Source organism: Dasypus novemcinctus, chromosome 4, assembly GCF_030445035.2.
Source record: "Dasypus novemcinctus isolate mDasNov1 chromosome 4, mDasNov1.1.hap2, whole genome shotgun sequence".
Taxonomy (NCBI): domain Eukaryota; kingdom Metazoa; phylum Chordata; class Mammalia; order Cingulata; family Dasypodidae; genus Dasypus; species Dasypus novemcinctus.
The window spans coordinates 116,755,704-116,779,557 of record NC_080676.1 but is presented as its reverse complement, the minus strand read 5'-3'; the positions used below and the strand labels follow the sequence as shown (position 1 = coordinate 116,779,557).

The window sequence follows — 23,854 nt, the reverse complement described above, 5'->3', positions numbered from 1 at the left end:
TTCTCCCTTGCTGGTTGTGCAGTAGGAGCCAAATATGTAGTTGGTGCTATAAGCTATGGAGGCTCAAGCTGCCCTCATTGCCCCAGGGACCAGTGAAGCTTCTCCCACTTTCTCCTTTGCCAGGGGTAGGAACAGAGTCACAGGTGTGTGGAATAATCCAAGTTGTGCAGGCCTGGACTATAGTTTCCCAGAGAGACTGATAAAGACTGATAAAGCCTCACACCTCTTTCTCCCCTGCCTGGGGCAGGGATGGAGCTGCAGGTGTGGGCAGCAATCTATGCTGTGCAGGTCTAAGATGACCACAGTTGCCCTGGTAGACTTCCGATTATTCAGTCTGTAATAGCCAAATGTACCTGCAGTTACTTAGATAGGCTGGTGCAGGGCCTGTCAGCCTCCTCTTTGCCAAAGGTGGGGCTAAAGCCTTGCCTAAGGCTGCAGGCTGATCTGGGTGAAAGAAATTGGTCCCTAATGTCATTGTGATTTTCAGTCAGCCAGACTTCCCCCACATGCCAGGCGCAGAGTTAAAATGGCAGCTACTGGCCTCTTTCTACTTGGACAGGTTCAAACTTTAGCTGTTCTTAGGATTTTACTTTAGCCCACTGAATTTACTCATCAGTAGTTGAAGTTGGTGCCCAACCATCTCTTCCTCCCCCATTTTTGCTAAGTGTATCTTTCAATTCCAGCTGCAGAACAGCTCCCGAGGCAGCTTGTGCCTCCAGTGGAGGATGGGCACTGCCCTCCCTGAAGTGAAGTGCTCTACTTATGAATCTTCTCTGCAGATGGGCAGTCTCCTCCTTCCATTCATTCAAGGATGTTACAGGATGCTCTTCTGGTCTCCTGGAGCCCTCAAAACTGATGCTTCAGCTAGCTCCAGATAGTTCTGGGTGTTTACTAACTGCCCTCTAGCAGGACCTGACTCTAGGAGCTCCTCACTCCATCACCATCTTGCTGGTTGTCCTAATTGATACACTTTTAATTATTCTGCTTGCAGAACCTGGAAATATGGATTGCTCCTAAAATTATTTACTTTATTCATTGACTTTGAAAAGTCCTATTACAGTACAGACAATTCAAAAAATTAAACTAAATACATCATGGTAGCAATAAAATTTCAATAGAAACTGGTTAAATGACATTTATTTGACTATTTTGCTTGTAGTACTTATGAATATGGTTTTTAAACTCTTTTTGAGCAAAAACATCAATGCTTTAAAAATCAAGAGAGCTATAAATAAGCATCCAAGAAATTTCATTTTCTGAGTGTTATTACATTCTACCACAGTAGAATAACATCGTAATGATATAAGTAAAATTTGTTTTAGAAAGGCGTTTGTACTTTCGATGTGTGGAAATACGGGTGTATACAAAATAAAGAGTAACAAAAGAAAAGTCTGAGTGGATATTATGTCCTTCAGATAGTTTAGACACCAGGAATAAGAAAGAAGATTGTCCTTCTCCACTACCCAAACACCTTCTGCCCTCAGCATCTAGTTTTTTCATCTTTTATTCAGCTCTCCTTTAGATGTCAGAAAACAATCCCTGCTTTCTGAAAACCAGCATCACCCCCTCCTGTCTCTCCACCCCATTGCCACACTGTATTAATTTTCTGCTGACATAGTACCCAAACTTATACTTTCCTCTAATATAACCCTTATGTCATATTAAAAATTGGTTCTTTTCTTGTATTTTTCATATTCTATATAAAAGTTTCTTAAGGCCAGGGACTAAATTTTTTATTACAGTCATGTTGCCACCATAGGGCCTGGCATCTCTAAGGCATGCCATAAAATGTTTGTCAAAGTCTTTATTGAGAACATTACCAGATATTGTTCCTGAGGCAGAAGTTACAAAATTGAACCAAAAAGACAAGATCCTTGTTTTCATGGATTTTACATCCAGTGGAGCAAACAGATAATATGCAAGGAAACAAACATAGTAATATCAGATAGAGGTAAGTACTATGAAGATAAATAAAATAGGGTAGTATCTGAAATCTTAATGAAGAAAAGAGCTAGTTCTCTACGGGAGAACTCTCCAGCAAAGGGAAAGTCCAAAGGCTCTGATTAGGAGAGAATCTGACTCTGTCAAGAAGCAAGGGAGGTCTGTGTGGCTGGAAGACCACTGAGCAGAAGGGAGAGTGATACCATAGAAAACTGAGACGGTAAACAGGGGACTAATTCACGTAGAGCTTTGAAGGGCATAATGATCCAGACTTTATTCTAAGTACAATGCAAAATCATTGAAAAATTTTGAACAGCACAATAAAATCATTCAGTCTGTTTTTAAACTCTGGTTTTGCTTTTGGAACATGAAGAAAGGACAAGAAAATCCAAACAATAAGACCATGCAACAAGTAATAAAAATGGAACATTCTGATTTGGACTGATGTTCCAAGAAAATAAACACCAACTACCCCACATTATAATTCATAGCGGTAGACTGGGCCATATCTTATTCAGAACTTAGGAACAAGAGCTCAAAGAAGACAATTTCAGGAAGAAGAAACAGCTAAAGCAGTGTTTCTCAAACTTGAGCAAGTATCTGAATGCCCTGGAGGCTTTGTTAAAACACAGATTGTTGGACTCCAGCCCCGAAGTTTCTGATTCAGTGTCAGGTAAGGCCAAGATTTTGCATTTCTATAAAGTCTCAGGTGATGCTGATGCTCCTCATTCACGGACCACACTTTGAGAATCACTGAACCAGAAGAAAGGCCCATGGTGGGGAGCATACCAAGTATGTTTGAATGCTTCCCTGAGTGAAGGTGATTCTGGGAAGAGCTAGATGTAGCCATTCTGAAAGAATTTTACTCAAGGGGGCTACCTCCAGAGGCTGTGGATGAGCAACAGAAAACCTGGGACTAAGGAGAAATTTTTATGAGATTAACTGAAGGAGATATTTGCTGGAGTTAAGAGCCTTGAAATTCTCACTTTTACTTAACTCATTAAATTCACCACTTCTTTCCAGATACTACTTCCGCCACTTGTAATCTAAACATATTTTCCAGTTGGAGATTTTTACTTTAGCAACATTTTTGCTAATATCTTCAATTCTCTTGCTACCTTGTGCTTCATCCACAAAATGCATATTCCGATAACATTCTTTTTCCACTCCAGTGTCAGGGATACTGAGCATTTCTGGAGAAAAATTGCATTGGAGTTTAGATTGATGCCTATACAGCTTTGAACGACACACAGCATTCTTTCATCTGCCTTTGGTCACCTCCCTTTCCCACTCTCTATAGCAGCTATGCCAAATGTTCATCTCACTCTTCATGATCCCTGCCTCCTCCTCCTCAACAGATGGCACAGTCTTCTATTCAAAGAAAAAATAGAGTGCATGACATATGAAAACCCCCAAGTTGCTGCCATTTTCCACCACCCTGCTCCCAACACATTTTCACTGGCTGCAAACCTTTCAAAAGTATTCCCTTGATTTATCTCCTTTCTTCTAGTCTCAAATAAGAGACTACAAAGCACTTGGGAAGGTCATTGATACAAAGTAAATTACTCAGTAAGGTGGTTGGTTGGTTTGTAATTTTGTTTGGAAAAAAAAAGTCAATGAATGCATAATGAGGGTGAAATTTGTGGTTCTCTTTCAAAGCCCTGTTTCTCAAGCCACCCATTTCCACTCCCTGGAGACAAGTGCAATTATGTACCTTTTCAGAGATATTCTCTATACAAATTAGCTAGAGTATTCATATACATTATTTATTTTACAAATCGAGTAACACTATGTACACATCTGTGTCATGACATTTCACCCTAAAAGATGATTTGGAGAGTAGAGCAGGGTGCTGGGGTCGGGATTGCCCAGAGCTCTCCGACAATCTGTGCTGGTTCTTCCGGGCATCCCTGAGAGCTTCCTGCTGCCTCCTGATCTGTGCCTTTCCAAGAAGCTGAGGTTGTGATGGCGTTGCCCTGCAGAGTGGGGCGAGAGTTCGTCCTGGGACAGTGTGCGGCCCCTTGTGAAGCTGCTTGAGATTTCTGGCCATAGCATTGGTTGTTTGGGGCTGGGGACGAGGTGCTGAGGAACCTGTTCTTCATCCTCTGTTGGACCTTCTGCTGGTGACACTGATTAAAGGGCCAGTCCGCAGGTGCCGCTCACAACCAGAAGGATACGTTTGTCACTCTCTTGCTGGACTCACTTAAGGTAATGCCACAATGGCTGCCCAGGTCATCCTGAACGACCTGGTGCTGGCCTTACTGTGGGCCTTCCTTTCCGACCTTCCCAGGGTCATGACCATGTCAGCGAGACTTCTGGCATTTTCCTGGGCTATATGCTGTGCAGCGTTGGACTGTTGCTGGCTATCACTGCAGAACACTCCAGTCCTCTTTTTACAGTGAAATCAACAATGACACCATCTCATTAATCATGGCACTAGGAGATCTGAAAGTTTTCATATGGATGATGCTGACAAAAACTATTTCTGTCTTTCTTGGGGATTTCAAGTGTCCCACCATCTTGATGTGTTGCTAGGCTGGAGCTCTTGCTGGCCATTCCTGAAGGCAGCCTTATTTAGGAAAGCAAAATATCCTTCTCATATATATGTTTTCAACAACTCTTTATGTCTCCAGGACAAATACTAAGAAACCAAGTTGGAGTAATTATAATGTTGTTGTCTTTGTAAAGTTGGCTTTAGTAAAATATGTTTTTGCAGTAATCTCATAAATCAACATATCACATATAAATTAAATTTTGAAAAAGAAACATGATCTTCATTCTGTAAATATATATTCAGATGAGCCTCAGTACTAATAATCCTAGTCCTTGTCCTGAGGTAGGTTTTAAATATTATTTTGAGTCTATGACAATGGTTTTTCCAATTTATTCCCTGAAGGTATGTTGCCACAGTTGGGAATGTCTTCTTAATCCTGATTTTCTTGGTAAGGATTTTTTATTTTATTGTCTTTTTCATCTTCGCTGATTGGTTACTAAGAAGAGAGCTATTCTCTCTCCTTCCCTTCTACTTCCTCAAAACATCTTTAAATGGATTTTTATTTTCCACTATTCTCTAGTGCTATCTTCCAGCATTCAGAGAACATGCCAAGAACTTATTTAAAGAAGAAACAATTAAAAGTGGGAAAATCTAAGGTGCTTGTAGAAAAGGAAGGATGAGACTATGGCCTAATGCTTAATTCTGTAGATAAGTAATATGCTATGACAGATGACAAAGAGGCTAAGTTGCTGGGGAATGTCAGTCGAACTGAGAATTTGGGGACAGGCTGACCTTGTGGCAGGGAAATTGGACTCTGCTGCCCATCATCACTACTGAATAAAGACTAATGCTTGTGGGAAGCAGATGTACCTCAGTGGTTTGAGCACCTGCTTCCTATATATGAGGTCCCAGGCAGCTCCTATAAAAATAATTCTAATAATAAGAATGCTCCTCTATTGGGGTAATAAAATGGAAAAATAATGTGATTTTTTTCAATGTTTCTTAGATAATTCTGCATACTATAGTTTTTCATAGGGAAGTCCATTTCCCTGGCAACAGCAAATTTAAGTAACAATATTTAACTTGAAATTCATCAGGAGGAACAGGTTGCTATAGCAGGCACTAGGTACAAGACGTAAGTTTCCATTTACATTGACCATTATGTTGAAAGCAGTTTGTCCACTAACCCTCCCCAAACCACAAGACCAAAGACTGCCAAATGCAGAATGGACTCTCCTCATTGTTCTTTGACCAGAAAAGATGGAAAAGAGTATGTGCTTTAAACACTGTTCTTTCTAAAAAGAACTTTTAAAGTACCAATGGAACTGGTATGTTGGGATGATCTTAAAGACCAATTATTTTGGCATTTATAAATAAAAAGGATTTTGGACTTTGATTTTTCATATAGAGGTGCTGATAAGGATCTGGAGAATGGATCTGATAAGTAGATTATTATTGGGTGGAAAGATATACTTCTGGACAGTGAGATACACTGAAAGAGGATTAACTACTCCACAGAAAAAAAATATCATTTGTGTTCCCACACACGCTGAACATCTACTACTTCTGCACTTGCTGAATCAGTCTAACTGAATTTTTAAGTAGTTTGGGGCATTGTTTAAACTTAGAGAGATCCTTTGTTTTAATCACAGCAATATTCAGGCCAGGTACCAGGAAGCATTGATACGTCCCCTTGAGGTGTCCTCCAGTCTTGGGGTCTTGAACTTAGATTTACCCTCTGGTTTGTGTTTATACTTCTGGAATTCCTTATCTGCATTGCTGGAATCTGAGTTTGCTGGTTTTCAAAATACGGATGAATTCACCTGACATTTTTGAAACACCACAAGTACTGTAATGTAGAAAAACGTTTTCTTAGTTAATTAATTATACACTAAGGAATGCCTCTTAAAAATGAAAATAAAATTAACCAATGTATGTAACATTACGTACACCTATGAATATAGGAGATCTTTTCATATCAAGATATAAAAAGAAGCCTTGTTCTTTACATGCATGTATAATAATTTATTTGACCAAACATATATTGATGTACATATTCATTTCTCCCACATGCAAATATATTTTTAGAATAACTTTTTAGAAATAGAATGCCTAGATAAAGATTATTACCAGATTGTCTCCATGGGGTTGTGTCAATTTGTGTGAGCAATGTGTGAGAATGTATACTTATTTCCTCACTCTCAATTAACACAGAGTGTTTTTTATTCATTTTTTCATAAAATGTTTTTTGTCTATTATAGGCCAAATTTTATTCTAGGCCCAGGACTAAAATTTCTGTCCTCCTCCAGTTAACATTCTAATTAGGCAAGACATATAATAAGTAAGTAAATAATAAATATATCATTTTTCAAACAGTTAAAATTGAAATATAACTTTCTACTTTGCCTGAGAGATTTAGTTTTTTACTATATAATTATGCCAAATTATCTTTGTCTAAAAAAAAACAAGAACAAACTTGAAGTATAGATTTTAGACCTTTTTAAAAGTTTTTACATTTTAATTTTTCTTTAGTAGCCAAACCACTTAAATGAACAGTTCACACTGACCTTCTCTACTTTTTCATCTTCTACTCATTCGTCAACATATTGTCATCACTAATCCCTGAAGAACATCATACAGATTCACAGGGTTTCAATTAATAACTATATATCCATGACTTACAAAATTAAATTTCCAATTCAGAAATGCCTTCTAGACAGCTCCATGTGGGCAGTTTCATGATATGCCTCAATATACTTGAGACTACTACTTTCACTATGAACGTATCCTTTCTAGTACCCCCACTCAATATCCTTCTCCCATGTTCCCTTTAATATATGGTATTACCGTCTAATTTGTTGTCATCACCCTATATTCCTGCTTTCTCAAGCTTCACTCCCTCCCAAATCCAATTAATTATCAAATACTCTTGTACACTAAAAGAGTTATTCTCTGCCTTCTCCCCTTCTTTATGCCTTGTCTGGACTCTCATTGTCCCTCATCTAGACTATTTGATAATCTATCATAGCCTTTAATCTTTTCCTACTTTGCTTAAAATTCTCCAATGGCTCTCCACGGCCTCCAGGATAAAGCCCAACTCTTCAGGATTGCAGTATATCAAGTTCCTTATTATCTTACTACATGTCCAGCTTTTCTACCTCAGCTGCCATCTCCATTCAAATTATTCTCCTACCTCCTCTTTCTGATTTTGAACTCTGGCAAATTCTGTTTCCTCCTTCCAAAAGGCCTTCTCTGCAACTTACTCCTCCAGATATCTGTCGACATAGCAAATTCATTCCTCAAGTCTTAGCTTAAATTTAAACTCGGCAGTTAGATATTTTCTGATCTTTCCAGAGAGAGCTGCTGCTCCCTTCTAAGAATAATTATGGCTCATTTGTTATATTTTTAGTAATGAATGTATCACAAGGGACACTTTAGGTTATAAGTCACCAGAAATGCAACTTACATTGCCTTATTAAAAATTAAATGCCTTATTGTTTCCCTAATTAAAATATCTAGAAGTAAATGGCATCTAAAATGGCTTGATCTAGGAGAATTTAAAACATCAGAACATGGTCTTTTCATTCCTTGACTCTGTTCTCAACATTACTGGCTTAATCCTCAGGCTTTTCAACAGATCCAAACTTACACATTCACAGCTGTGTGTCCAGTCTGGACAGTGAGGAGGAATTCCCCTTCCTTGAAACTTCTACAAAATTACTAGTATTCGCTTGTCTTTAGCTACAAGCTCACCACCAAACTAATCACCGTGGCCAAGGGAGTTTCCTAACATGTATTATCAGTCAGGTTCCCATCAGAAAATAGTTGGCACACTCAAATTTGGATAATTCAAAGAGAACGTATTTACCAGGAAACAAATTACAAAGATGGGGCGTGAGTAAGGAAACCATGAACGATAGTAGAAGATCCTAAAACTAGCAGCACAGAGATGTTACCACCACTGGGACATATGAAAAGAGAGAAAGTCATATAGAGTAGGCTGTTTGATAAAAGAATAACCTCAAGCTCATGGTGAAGAAAAGGAGGAATCAAAACCTTGACCTCACTCCCTTCTTTCCCTCTGCTAAAGCTTCCCATTCATTGAGCCCAGCACACAAGAGACTTTTGATATAATCCAGACAGACAGATAAACTTCCAGACCAATAACACTGGAAAAGGGATCTGGAGGGCATAGATTCTTATAGCAAGTGGGAAGTACAAGTCCAACCCTAGAAAATGAAGCGAATTAGTTCCCCAATTAAGACTCTATTTCCCAGGCATGATATTCTATATAATTACATATATATACACATACACGTATACATGCATAAACATATACATTCACATATATGTACACATATGTGTACATATATACATATATGTTTTATGAGATAAACGATTATAAAATTACTTACCAGGTGCTATATGTTGTGGAGCAAATTGTTCATCAAACCATTTTAATGATTTCCAAATTCTTCATGGGTTTTAAAATTTGACATGTGTTTTTTTATTTAACAAGGCTCTCACCATGTAAATGATGCCTCTCTAAATGTGATCTTACAAAGGGAACTTCATTAGACTCTGCCAATGACTTCACTGTTAACCTGAATGTCAATAGTCCTTAAGGTCTGGTGTTATGCTGCTGCTGGAAAGTGGCTAGGCGTGCTGCCTGTGTACCATGGCCAGATATAAACCTGGATGTGATACTCCAACGTGGCCTGGACTTAGAACTGAGAGAGAGTGTAAACTACAACATAAACTATAATCCATGCTGTGTAGCAATACTCCAAAATGTGCCCATCAAATGCAATGAATGTACCACACTAATGAAAGAAGTTGTCAATGTGGGAGGATGGGGGTATGTGGGGAGTGGGATATATGGGAACCTCTTGTATTTTTCAATGTAACATTTTGAATGATTTATATATCTTTAAAAAAAAAAGATAATTGAAAAAACAGGTCTCCATGACAACAACGCCACCAGTGTCACCCTACCATGGTGAACCACTTTAGAGAAGAAGATAACAAAACTGCTCAGCACACAATCAGGGAAGCCAACCTCTCTGGAGAAACCACATTCAGGATCTATTACCAGCCTCTGTGGCACCAATAGGCAAAATTTTTGGGTACCTTGGAGTCTCAAAAAGTACAGATCTCTTAACAGCACCAATTTATTCATCAGGCTGAATCTTTCTTCAACTTCTGCTGAACTAACAGCAATTATATTAAAAATCCATCAGGTCCTTAAAATCCTGTCTGAGATTTTCATATATTCAATATTTCTGTATCAATTGTCACAAAATAAGAGGTCAATTTTCAACTGGTTTTCTTGGTTAAATTAAATTAATGTTTATTTTAGAATGTATATTATCATTAATTTTACTGCTTACTATGGGTATACATTTTTTAACAACTGATAAAGTAGCATTTTAATATTTTTAGCAACAAATATGGCTGATAACTGGCTTGTCATTTTTTTAAAAAAGCTTGGATTCTAAGCAATTTTTAATTGACTACCATGATGCACTTATTTCATCATATTCCAATGATTCATATTTCTGATGGTCTCCAAAAACTTAGTGACTTTGAGAAAATGTTTTATGCCCTACTCATTTTTGTATCCAGTGTAAACTACGATTCTGGAACTAAATAAAGGTTTATTTAACTAGGTATAAGTCTCTTTTCCCCAAATACTGATAAATAATTATACTCCTTGATGGCATAAACTGTATCTTCTATCCATAGTATCACATATAGGACTTAAAACACTGCATTGATTGATGAACATTTATTGATTGATGCTTGAAATGCAGGATACTCAACCATTTTGTTCTCTAATATTTTGTCATTCTGTTCATAGAGTTCAGATTTATTTTCTGCTAAATCACATCTAAGTAATACATAAGTAATCATTTATTTACATTCTGAAATATCCAATATAATTTATAACTTTTCTTATTATTTTCTATAAAATACATGTTTATTAATATCTGATTCAAATATATTCATTGAAAAAATATATATATTTTTTTAATATTTATTTATTTATTTAATTCCCCCCCCTCCCCTGGTTGTCTGTTCTTGGTGTCTATTTGCTGCGTCTTGTTTCTTTGTCCGCTTCTGCTGTCGTCAGCGGCACGGGAAGTGTGGGCGGCGCCATTCCTGGGCAGGCTGCTCTTTCTTTTCACGCTGGGCGGCTTTCCTCACGGGCACACTCCTTGCGTGTGGGGCTCCCCCACGCCGGGGACACCCTTGCGTGGCACGGCACTCCTTGCGCGCATCAGCACTGTGCATGGCCAGCTCCACACGGGTCAAGGAGGCCCGGGGTTTGAACCGCGGACCTCCCATATGGTAGACGGACGCCCTAACCACTGGGCCAAAGTCCGTTTCCCGAAAAAATATTTTTAATCTAAGACTCTGTGATGGTTAGACTAATGCGTCAACTCAGTCAAGTAATTGTGCCCAGTGGTTTCGTCAAGCAAGAACTGGTCTAATTGTTTTTTGTTTGTTTTTTTTAAAGATTTATTTTATTTATTTCTCTCCCCTTCCCCCGCATTGTCTGCTCTCTGTGTCCATTCACTGTGTGTTCTTCTGCATCCTCTTATATTATCAGGCAGCACCAGGAAACTGTGTCTCTTTTTTGTTGCATCATCCTACTGTGTCAGCTCTCTGTGTGTGCAGTGCCACTTCTGGGCAGGCTGCACTTTTTTCATGTGGGTGGCTCTCCTTGCGGGGTATACTCCTTGCACGTGGGGCTCCCCTACATGAAGGACACCCCTGTGTGGCACAGCACTCCTTGCGTGTGGTAGTACTGTGTGTGGGCCAGCTCACCATATGGGCCAGGAGGCCCTGGTATCAAACCCTGGCCTCCCATATGGTAGATGGACACTCTATCAGTTGAGCCACGTCTGCATCCCTGGACTAAGTGTAATACAAGGACTTGACTCATCAGTGAGCTTACTGCAGAGATGGCTGATTACATCTATGGTCAACCAGGGAGATCTCCATCAGCAATGAGTGACATTTTATCCAATCACTTGAATGTTTTAAAAGGGGAAGTGATTTCAGCATTCGGAGAGAATTTCCAAGCTCATCTTTGGACAGCCAAAATCTCCTGGAAACTCATCAAGGACCTTCATTGGACTTTCATCAAAGCCCCTGGTTTGCAGCCTGCCTGTGGAACCTGGACTTGTGCATCCCCATGGTCACATGAGAGAATTTTATAAAATCTCATACCATTTACAGATAGCTCCTGTTGATTCTGTTTCCCTAGAGAGCCCTGACTAACACAGATCCTGAGAGCCACTCTTATAGTAGTAATTGAATATCCCTCATATAAGACCACTTTTACATTGTAAAAAACTAGCCCAAAAATCTAGGAGAAGAAAAAAATTATTTGGTAGCAATTTTAATATTTTCAGGTAAACAAAGTGCTAAGTCAAAGCACATGTAAAGGAATTATTTCTTATCATTCAAGCATAGAAAGATTTCTAATAATTATCTTGGGGCTAAATCTCAAAGTGCATTTTGACCATGTCCTTCAATTTGATTTGGTATCTAGGATAAATTACTGTGTAAAATAAATACAAACAAGATAGTACTTTCACAGTATTAAATAAAGCCAACTAAAAATAAAATAAAAATAGATATATTCTGTATTATTTTGCCAGGACTGCTATGATAATATCACAATCTTTTGTCAATTAGTCAATTAATACTTAATTCAACCCGCCACATGTAAAGATGCACTTTATGTGGAAATTTAAGAAAAGGATTCAAAAGAGAGAAAGTGGATTAAAGGTGATAAAGAATGGGAGAATGCTTTCAATTTAGTATATTTATGAAAGAAAAAAAATAGAATAAAATGGAAGAGCATACATCATGATCAAGTGAAATGCCTTTAATTCCATTAGTTATATCTGCATCAAATGTAAGTAACAGTCTAAAGTTTTCCAAGTGCTGCTAAAAGAAAAAAAATAGTGTTGTATGAAAGGAGAGATGGTTAGCACTCCCCTTGACAAGGATGGAAGAAGCCCTCGGGCCTGTATAATACACGTACCATTAAGGAATTGCCACTACTTCCAGGCAACTGACCACCATTTACAAAAGAGAAAAAAGAGTAAAAAAGAGAGAGGGGGAAGAGAAAAAAGAAATTGTTATTGTGCTGGAAATTGCTGAAACCTTGTCAGTTTAGCTTGGTTAACTACATTTTATGCATCAAAAAAAAATCTTAAAGTTGTTAAATCAAATATCATCACTAAATTTGGTTGATTTTTAACCTCACAACTACAGAGTTCATTGTGTTTTAACATATCCCAGGCATATGATTTTTTTTTCTGAATAATTTACCATGTTTTTACCAGTTGTTAGGTAAACTTGCAATTTATTATCACCCCAAGTTTTTGTATAGACATTGTCTAATTTAATAGTTTATTCCCTAGATTAAAATATTTACCAGATTAATAATTGTTAAATAAAATAAATGGCAGTCTACAGTGGGTGTTGTCTGGAGCAACTCCTTTCCATGAAAGGATTTTTCAAATAACAAAGACAATTAACCAGCAAGGACTTTCTGAGAAAATGGTACACACCCTACAGAATTGAAGTTAAGCAACACCTAGTTATAAGCCAGTTTCAGTCCATAAGAGATAGCTTATCAGAATGGACAAGCATACCATACTAATCAATGTATCTCTGCTCCCAGCTTTGCAAGACCCTGCTATGTAGTAACAAACCTTAATGTCAGCTAGTCCTTGTAATCCCCACATGGAAATTCCCTAAATGCCTTCCTAAGCAGCTATGAGCAACTACAAGCTATTGATACTCTTACTCCATTTTCAGTTTGAGATTTCCTTGCTCTTAAATGGTTTTCTCTCTCAATACACTCTTTTAATGTTTTTATTTTCTTGGTAAAGTGTGTCTTTTGACATAGGTAACTAACTTTAGAATTTAAAAAATATTCTTCAACTTTTCAATAACTTTCTAGTAAAGGTACAGAATTTCCATATTTTTCTTATTCCTGCTGATAACCCCTTACTTAAGAACATTATTATGTTCAATGTTCACCATGGAATACCTTATAAAGAAGAGGGAATGTTAGACAAGGGGGATAGAAAGATCATGGACATGTTCTTTCAAAACTTCCATCCCTTGCTTGCTAACCATATTACCCATTTCCAGTTTAACTCAAATACTGAAGAGTGCATCATTCCTTATTCAGGGTAATTGTACATTGTTTCATCCCACCACCATCTTAAATATAATGGGGTTAAAAAACTTGATATTAGACAGTGATAGATTTGAACTTAATAGCCCAAAAGACTATAAAATGAGGACCTGAATAAAAATAAAAATAATATTCTTTACCCTGTTAAGACTCTTTTCATGATTCCTCTAATGCTTGCCACAATCCTAAAGGTAGAGTTTGCTAGCCCCATACTACAGATGAGAAATACAAATAATATGAATAAATATAAATAAATAAATATGAATAATATGAATAAATAAATAATAATTAGTGGGGGAAGGGGACAGGCTTCAAATGAAGTTCTATTGAACTCCAACACTTGTGGATTTTATTCATAGTACTTGACAGTCTTTTAATAAACTGAAGTCTCATTCTCAGGAATAAGCACCAATTCTCACTGTCTTCTCTACCCACTCCTCCATAATCCCCCATCCATGCTACTCTCCCACCACCTACCCATCATGGACGTCCTACCTCTTTAGTTTTTAGTAGCAGCCAAAGGAAATGATATAGCATACTGAGTTTGTACATAAGTATTTAGTTCCTTCTTCATGGTGGGAGTTTCTAAGGTGGTTTCACAGTATTCATCAAATGTAGAGTAATTTGCCCTAAGATTGTTATTGTTGCAAATTTAATTATTTTCCCAAAGTGTAGCAGATTACCAAGCTGGTTTCTCTTGAAAGCAAAAACTGGAATAATTTTAGCGATAAAATGTATAAATATGTAAGTCTCATTTAAAATCTGAATTACCTCCTATTTTCTAAATCCACATATGATTTGACTAAACTATTTAATGAATCAGTAAACTGTATGTGGATGTCAGTAACTACCAATGAATTGACAATCTTCTCAAAGAAACAGAGTACAAGTTTCTCATGGGGCAAGTCATTTTGAAATTTGTTTTTAATCCAGAAAACAAGGAAGTATGAGCCAGCACTTACTTTCAAGTATGAACTAAAACCTACTAATCAGCTGATTACATAAATCCTCCTCACACACTACCATCATCTCCCTATAGTAAAATGTAGGAATAGAGGAGGATACAAATGAATTTTGAATAACCAGTGAGCAGGGTACTTGCTTGTTTCAGTCTGGTATTGGTCAGGAAATCAGTCACTCAAAATACTCCTGGAGTTCATTTCAGGGTTTGAAAAACTGGGGGACAAAGTTCAGGGAAGTCAAAAGTGAAATTTCTGCCTAAAGTCAAAGAAGCAGACACTGCAACAATTCAGCCTAAAGCCCCAAAGTAGGTGGTTCTCAAAGGCTTGGGAGCTGTTGTATGTCTCAAAAATATCTCAGAAAATCCCCAACAGCTGTTCCAATAGCATGCTGAGAATCTGCCATCAATATCTGCCCACACATTTTGCTGCAACCACCTCCAAAGAATCATCAACTCTCTACCAGTTCCTCCTCTTCTGCCTTCCAAACATTGTGAAAATTCCTCTCCTTGGCAAATTCTAAAGCTGGATCTTTTAGTGAAGGAGATTCTAGGAAATGTACTTCCTTGCTTCTCCTTTACATTGCAGGAGATTGAGAACTCATAGTGATGTCCAGTTGACAACAGACAATCTGGCAGAGTCTATCTTTGTCAACTCAGCATCCATACCCATGCAACACTGACTTTGGATCCAGTGGCATATAGACACTGCAAAAAAGAGTGAAGAGACTATTAGTGCACAAACTCTTAGTGAAGGCTGGAAAGGTGGTGAGGAAAATGATCTTAGAGACTAAAATAGTCTCCCTATTTTTTAGTAGCAAAACAATTTGTTTTTTAGTAGCAAAACAATTTGCAAATCTATTATCTGTACTAACTTGGATGATAAAATGCATCTACTAAACTGTGGATCTGGCCAAGGTGATTTCCAGGCAGAATGTTGAAAGTGACAATTGACCTTTTTTACCTGTGTATTATAAGATATGGAAAGAAAGGAATGAACTGAAGTTCACAAGCAAAAAACATTGAGAGGAAATACATGCCAGGACTTGCTGGGTTGAAAAACAAAACTATTTCACATCACTGGTCTGTCCAGATAGCAAAAAAAATTCACACAAAAAAGTAAAAGTGACCTTGGGGTAAAGCTCAAATCAAAGGTATGGCTATAGCATCCTTTTGTTAAGACTTCAGAAAGATTTAAGGGGATACAGTAGATCCTTGCAGCTAGACAAAAATGCTTTTAAGAATCTTAAGGGTGTTATTCCAAAGCCTTATTATTTTGTGCAAAATAAGATTGTCTTCATGAGTATTATGAGTGTGGCATTTAGAGCATGTTTTGACTTCCAATCAAATTCATTGGGAAACATAAAGTTTTAAAGAGAATTAGTACCTAGAACAAAAAAGAAAAGAGACAGTTCAAATTGAAAAGATTTTCTATAAGCAGAAAGCAAGCTCAGAAGGCTACTAAGCTATAAATCCAGACTATTTCTCATAGAAAAGACAGGACTTCTCCAAGGGCAGAGATAAGTGCTCTCCAGGGGGGATTGCAGGGTATTGTGAATTAGGGAACCAAGTTTGGAAGAAGTTTGGAAAAGTTGCATTATTTTTCTGACTGGAGTTTAGACCAGAACTCTCTATACCTCTTGTTTCCTTCTCTTTTTTAACTTTATTTTTAAAGAAGTTTTAGATTACAGAAAACTACATCAAAAATACAGAGGATTCCCATATATCCCACCCTCTCCCCCCTCACATTTTCCCCTATTAATAACATTTTACATTAGTGTGGTACATTTGTTACAATTGATGAACAAATATTGAAGCATTGCTCCTAACCATGGTCTATAGTTTACACTTTGCTGCATACAATTTTATAAGTTTTGACGAAATTCAAAATGGCCTGCTATCATCATTGCAATAGCATGAGACGTGCATAAGTGCCAGGAAGTGTCATGTCCCATGCTGGGGGTGGGAAAGTAGTGCATTTATTTGCTGTTTGGCTTGGAGAGGTCCACATTTTAGCAACAAAGAGGTTTTCAGGAGGTAACTCTTAGGCTGTTTTCTTCTTTTGGAATTAGAGTGTCTACAGCAATTATCTTGTCCCTGACTCACCCTTACATATTGGAGATGGAAAAACGACTCTGAAACAAAAGGCACTGCACCCTAAGAGCCTCATCTGTTTTCTGAACTGATGCTAAACACAAGCTCATGGACCAGAAGCCTGATGCCATGATTGACTGAAATTTGCGGGTTCCTGAAGCAATGAATATATTTTGAATATGAGACACAGGTCAATCATTGAAGCCAGAGGACAAACTATGTTAAATCATTATATCAATGGCCCCTAGTGGATCAAAGCTCTCAGTATTCTCACATTTATAGAGTCCCCTCTGTCAAGGACTCTGGCCTTCACCTTGTGACTTGCTTCAGCCAAAAGAATATGTGATTGTTTGGAGCTATGTACCCCAGGAAAACATGTTCTTAAACTTAGCATATTCCTGTGGGTGTAATAGGACCTTTTGATGAGATTATTTGTTAAGATGTGGCCCAGATAAATCAAAATGGATCTGAGCTTCTTAATCCTGTTACTGAAGGCTGCATAGGGAAGGTCACAGAGAGAAAGGAAAAAAAACAGAAACGGAAAGTCAACAAAACATGGAAGAAAAAGGAGAAGCCAGGAGAGTTTGCCACATGATTGCCATGTGACAGAAAAGTCAGTGACGAAGGATCACCAGCAGCCAGCCCCAGTCACCAGCAGCCAGCCCCAGACCACCACAGTCTTCAGAGCAAAAGCTACATCATGCTGATTTCTGGGAGGAAGCATCTCCTTGATGACACCTTGATTTTGCACTTCTAGCCTCAAAACCATAAGCCTATAGGTTCCTATTGTTTATACCAATGCATTGTATGGTATTTATAGCCAAGAAATTAAACAGGATTTCAGCAAACATGACAGAGTAGAGATTTGATAATGCTTGCTAATTGGAGAATGATCCCTAGGAAGTTAGAAACTGCAATTGTCTTAAGAAGTACAGCCTAGCCTCTTTGACAATGAAAGTTTAGTGGCCCAGTTGTGCCAACTAGCCAGGTTCCACAGATTACACTTTGAGAACTAAAGATTTAAACTGGATGCTTGCACTAGAACTGGTTTCTGCAGCCCAACTGGCTTCAGAGTCTCACTCATTGTTGATACATTCACACCTTTCTCTGCTCCTTAGTTGTGGTATCCCCATTCCTGTATTGACAAACTTCCTCTTTTTTCTTTTTAATGATATATCAAGTAGTTTCTTTCTGTGTATTGGTTATCTATTGCTACCAAAAAAAAAAAAACCAGAAGTCAAAACTTAAAGGATTTGTTTATTGATTTGATAACAAAATCGATTTGTTATTTCTTATGTTTCTGCAAGTTTGCTGGGCTGTGCTTCTGCTGGTCTCATCTGGGCTCCCTCATGGAGCTGCATCCAGCCAGTGGATCAGCTGGAAGCTGGCATCAGCTGGGAAGGTTGGCACGACTGGCTTGTTGACATTTGTAGTGCAAAAAGCAACAGCACCAATCTGTCAGTAATCATGGTATGCTTCACTGTCACACACTTGCAGTAGGAAACAAATGCCAGTTTCATGTTAGAGTGTTCTTGATGAAGCAGTAAAAGTTAATTTTTAAAAATCTCAATCCTTTTTAATAATCTGTATGACTAAATGGGAAGTGTGCATAACACCCTTCCATATACCAACGTATGAAATTATCTTCAGGGAAACCACACATTCAATTGAGTTGAGAAGTGAACTAGTTACTCCTTTTATCAAATTGCACTCCTATTTGAAATAATGGCATAGAGATAACACGGTTAATCAGACTAAGGTGCTTGACAGGTATTTTCTTAAAATAAACAAGTAGAGCCTATCACTTCAAGGAAAATACTGATGTTTTGGGCTGTTAATGATAAAATTTGAGTTTTCAAGCTAAGGTTAGAATTTGGAAAACCTCGAATACATCACTTAATAGCTCCCCAATACATAGACTTTTCTGATGGGATTAGTAGTGAATGTGAATTTTTTTATATTGTGTGATGAAGTGAGGTAACATTTGGAATATTTCCATGATACAGTGAGTTAATAATTCCTAAATGACAAATATAAGAGGTTATAAAATCATTCAAAGGCAAAAGATTCATTCAACATGCAAGATATATCAAAGTGGGGTTTTTTGGTTTTCTAAAGATACATTTTATTTATTTATTTATTTATTTATTTATTTATTTATTTCTCACCTCTTCGTTGTTTGTGCTCGGTGTCTGCTCTCTGTCTGTTTGCTGTGAGCTCTCTGTGTCTGTTCATCTTCTTTTTAGGAGATACCAGGAACCAAACTTGGGACTTCTCATGGGGAGGGAGGCATCCAATCACTTGGACCACCTCCACTCCCTACTTGTTGTATATCTCGATGTGTTTTCTTCATTGTGTCTCCTTGATGCATCATTTTGTTACAATATTTTGTTATGTCATCTTGTTGTGTCAGCTTGCCATGGCAGCCCTTCACATCAGCTCACTGTCTTGGCACCAGAAACCAAACCTAGGACCTCCCATGTGATAGGCGGGCACCCAACTGCTTGAGGCACATCTGTTTCCCAATCACCATGTTTTAATGTAATAGGATTTGAAAACTTTATTCCTATGGTTTTAGATTCCATATTATAACTAACCTTAGTACTAGTTTAGTAGTACTAAACTACTAGTAGACTTTTGGTAGAGTATCACAGAAGAAAAACCTTATTAACTGAAAAGACTGTTAAAATACTCCTCTATTTAGAGAAGGAAAAAGAATAGCAGCTTTGTATGGCAGGAAAAGCATAGAGACATTGAGAGGAGATGAGTTTTTTTGTTTGTTTATAATTATTATTGGAATAAGGGAAGTGCTCTGGGAATGACTGGGGTGATGAATGCACAAATATGTGATTATACCAAATACCATTGATTGTACTCTTTGGATGGATTTATGCTTTATTAATATGTGACAATAAAATTGATTTCTTAAAAAAATTCCTCTCTTTAACTACAACTTATCTGTGTGAAGCCAGATTTTTTTCCATATACTTCAACTAAAACACCATATTACAACAGATTGAATACAGAAACAAATATGAGTAAATCACTGTATTCCTAAGACAGGCATTAAACAGATTTGCAAAATGTAAAATAATGCCACTTGCAGCAATTTTTGTTTTAGAAAATAGTTATTGTTCATGGAAATGTTATTCATGTTCATTTGTAATAGGTATGTTATTGTTTTAAGCGAATTAGTAACTACTTTAAAATTTCACAATTTTAATTTTTAATATATGAAATATTGATAAATATAACCCCAAAAACAAATGCTATTTTGGATCCTCATTACATTTTAAGACTGTAATGAAGTCTTCCAACAAAACAGCTTGAAACTGTTTTTCTAAGAAATGTGTTTAAAGGGTGTCATATGCTAAACTCTGTGGTTCTGATAAATTCTGTTATCCTCAAAGCTGGGGGAGCTTCTGAGAGACAGATGTTGGATAAGAAATCAAATTTCAATTATGACAGGATTCCTAATATTGATTAGAGATAAAGAAAGCAGGAGTCAGCCACCAGGGAAGGCAGATTGGCAATAACTAGATGAAGTATCAGGACCACAGTTAAACAAAATAGCGATCAGGGTAGCCTACAAAATGTGGATTGTAGTTAAATTATAAATGAGTCTAACTAGCTCTGTTACATTGGGATGCATATATTCCAATATAAGGCCCACTGACAAGGTTCTGAATTCCTGAGATTGTTTACCCTGCCTATAATGTCTAGATGTTTCTAGAGCTCCCAGGAGCTCTGCTCATTGAGGCAGTGTTTGCTGTGGCAGTCAATGAGGTCCTACTTGGACATACATAAGTGTAACCTCTGGGATGACTTCCCAACTCACTTTGAAATCTATTAGCCACAAAATCTTATTAGTGTTTAATACTTCCCCCTTTTGGTCAAGGTCTTTTTTCCAAATACATTACTAGTTGGAGCTTGGTAATAATCCCTCAGTGCCAGGGAGGCTCATTCCCAGGAATCATGTCCCATGAGAGGCCACATATAAGAAACAAGGAGGCTTTCAGGAGGTAACTCTTAGGTAATATATAATACAAGGCTAAGTTTCAGTTTCACAAGAAAAGGTTCATAGGTACAACCATCAATATCAAGAGCCTGATATAATGGTCTCTCCTCCTTTGTTAGGCACTGCCCATGTTCTCAGGAGATTCTTGCCACTCTATTAGTGAATGTAGTAGGATTTCCCAGGATGGAAATTCAATATTCTTTTGGTTATTTTGTGGGTCTCCACCCACCAAGACAATGCCCCATACACTTGAACATGTTCATATGCCATAGAGTCATGCCCCAGGTTCACCACTCCCCACAAATTACCCCATCATCAATACCCCACACCACTGGTCCTACCCTGCCACAATTGTAACCCTTCTGCAAGCCAAAACCTCCCCAAAAACAAGGTAAAAAAATAGTCAAATAAAGTTAATAAGAAAATAAAATAATAATAAATAACAAAAAAACACAAAAATAAAAAATTAAAATATTAAAAATTTTTAAATAGAATTAAAAACATTTTAAAAATAAAATAAATATTTTTTCATTGTACCCTTAATCACCATAAGATCTGTTATCTTTTATGTACAGTGACAATTTCTTCTGTATGTTCTGCCAGTGTCTTGTTTTTTTCACTTTATCTTCTAAGAAAAGTCACATAGAAAATAGAGAGAATACCCATATATCCAACAATCTCTCACTCTCCCTTATTTTTACACATGGATGGCACATTTGTTACAATTGCTGAAGAAATATTGACGTATTGATACTAACCATGGTCAATGGTTTACATTATGGTTTACATTTTGCACTGTAAACTTTTATAAGTTTTGACAAAATTTAAAATGGCCTGTATCTGTCATTGGAAGATCATGCAAAACAATTCCAAAGTCTTAAAAATACCCCATGTTCCATCTATTCTATTCTTCCCTTCCCCTCCCCTCAGAAGCTATGGTAATCACTAAGTTCAATTTTTTGCCTATACATAATATTGAGGGCTTGACATATTGGTCTGTTTTCTTTTATTAGACACTGCCTATGTCTCTTGAGATTCTTGCATCTCTAATTGAGAACATAGCAGGACTCCACAGGATGAGCATTTAACGTTTTCTTTTTACTGTATAGGTCTCCATCCACTGAGATAAAACATTATGACAAGATGAACACTTTCATATTTCATGGACTCATGTCCCAGGTCTCCCCTAGCCTGAATATACCCCCATCCCCAAAGCCACGCATCAGTAAGCCTCCCCTGTCATATTTGCAAAAAGACCATTCCCATCATTGTAGTTTTAACCACAGACCTAAAATCCCCAGAGTTTACTTGTTCCTTCCTCCAACTCTCCCTGCAATTCCATAAATAGTCCAATCCAACCCCCTACCTTACTTCCCCTCACATTCCAGTACCATCACACCAATCATATCTCAGCACCATCACCCCCATCCACTGCCCAGCCACACCCTTCACCTTATCATAGATTTTGCCCATATTGAGCATCGGCTCAAAACCCTCTTCTGTCTCCTGGTGATCTTTCTTCCAGATGCTAACTCTATTAGTCTGCACAATTTGCTGAAGTCATATCAGTGAGATCATGTAATAATTGTCCTTCAGTGACTGGATTATTTCAGTCAACATAAGGTCTTCAAGATTCATCCATCTGGTCCAGTGTATTAATACTTCATTCCTTCTTACAACTGAGTAATATTCTATTATATGTATATACCACAATTTGCTTATCCGTTCATTTGTTGATGGACACTTGGGTTGCTTCCAACTTTTGGCAATAGCAGATAATGCCGCTATGAACATTGGTGTGCATATATCAATTCATGTCCCTGCTTTCAATTCTTCTGGGTATATACCCAAAAGTTTCTTCTGCCCTTTCTGTTTGAACCTATAATTAACACAAACTTGTTAAATATATGTCCCAGAGACTTAAATCTTCAGTCTGCTCATATGCCAGTCAAGTCCTGAATCTCAGCAGAGTTGCAACACCTGTTCTCCAGTTCACTGGACTCACCCAGGACAACTAACAAAAGGATAATGATTGTATTAGTCAGTCAAAGTGATACTGACTACAAAGTACCAGAAAATCTTTTGACTTTTATAAAGGGTACTTAGTTGGAGTAAAGCTTACAATTATGAGACCTTAAAGAATCCAACTCAAGGTTGATTTCTCACCAAAGTCAGTTGCCACGTGTTGAAGCAAGATGGTTACCAATCTCTGTGAGGGTTCATCCTTCCTATTTCTTGGTTCCAGGATGACAAAGGGCTTGTTTCTTTCTGGGCTTTCTCAACACTGCAAACTATCAGGTGAATGGCTCATCTTTCTTCCCAGGGACACAGGATCAAAGTTTTCTCCTCTCTCGTGTCTATGGAGCTCTCTCTCTCTCTTCCTATGTGTATCTTCTTCTGTGTGTCTTCTTGAGTGAGTACCCATTTATATCAGCCCATGAAAAGGGTGGAGACAATCTGAGTTACACCCTACTGATGTGGTTGAATCAAAGCCCTAATCTTAACATAATTCAATCAAAGACATCTGAGCTGAATCTAATACAATTAAAAGATAACACACCCAAAGGAACAGACTAGTTTACAAACAATACATTTCTCTTTTTGAAATTCATAAATAATATCAAACTGTTACACTGATGGACAATGCCCATCCCAAAAAACAGAGAGTAACTACAACTTCAAGCAAGACAGTTCCAGGCTTTTGCCCTACAGTATCTAACTCCCTCTTAATCAGAAACAGAGTGGGCATCACTATCCCAAATTCCTCAAGGTTGAGGAATGAACATAAGGGGGGAATGCAGCTCTGGACTAAAGTAGACTTGTTATTATTCTAGCAATGGAAGCACTTGTACCATTGATATAAAGGGGAAGAAGAGTGAGACTAGGTATAACATGGGGCATTTTGGGGATGCTGAAATGATGGATTATACGTCTTGTTGAAACCTATAAAATTTTGCAGTGTAAAATGTAAACTATACACTATGGTTAGTAACAATGCTTCAATGTGTGTTCAATTGTAACAAATGTATCACACTAACAAAATATGTTGTTAATATGGGAAAGTGTGGGGGGAGGGGCATAAGGGAATTCCCTATATTGTAGATGTAACATTTATGTAATCTA

At 37.5% G+C, this 23,854-nt stretch overlaps 1 protein-coding gene and 1 non-coding gene across 2 annotated transcripts in view; both read left to right on the top strand.

Annotated features, from left to right (window-relative positions):
• Window positions 1–23,854, top strand: part of ZNF654 (zinc finger protein 654) — a 365,546-nt gene that overhangs the window by 179,749 nt on the left and 161,943 nt on the right. The gene's annotated exons all lie outside the window — the stretch shown is intronic.
• On the top strand, window positions 12,415–12,540 carry LOC111766847 (U6atac minor spliceosomal RNA). Its single transcript, XR_002798802.1, has one exon. It is a non-coding gene; the product is annotated as a U6atac minor spliceosomal RNA (small nuclear RNA).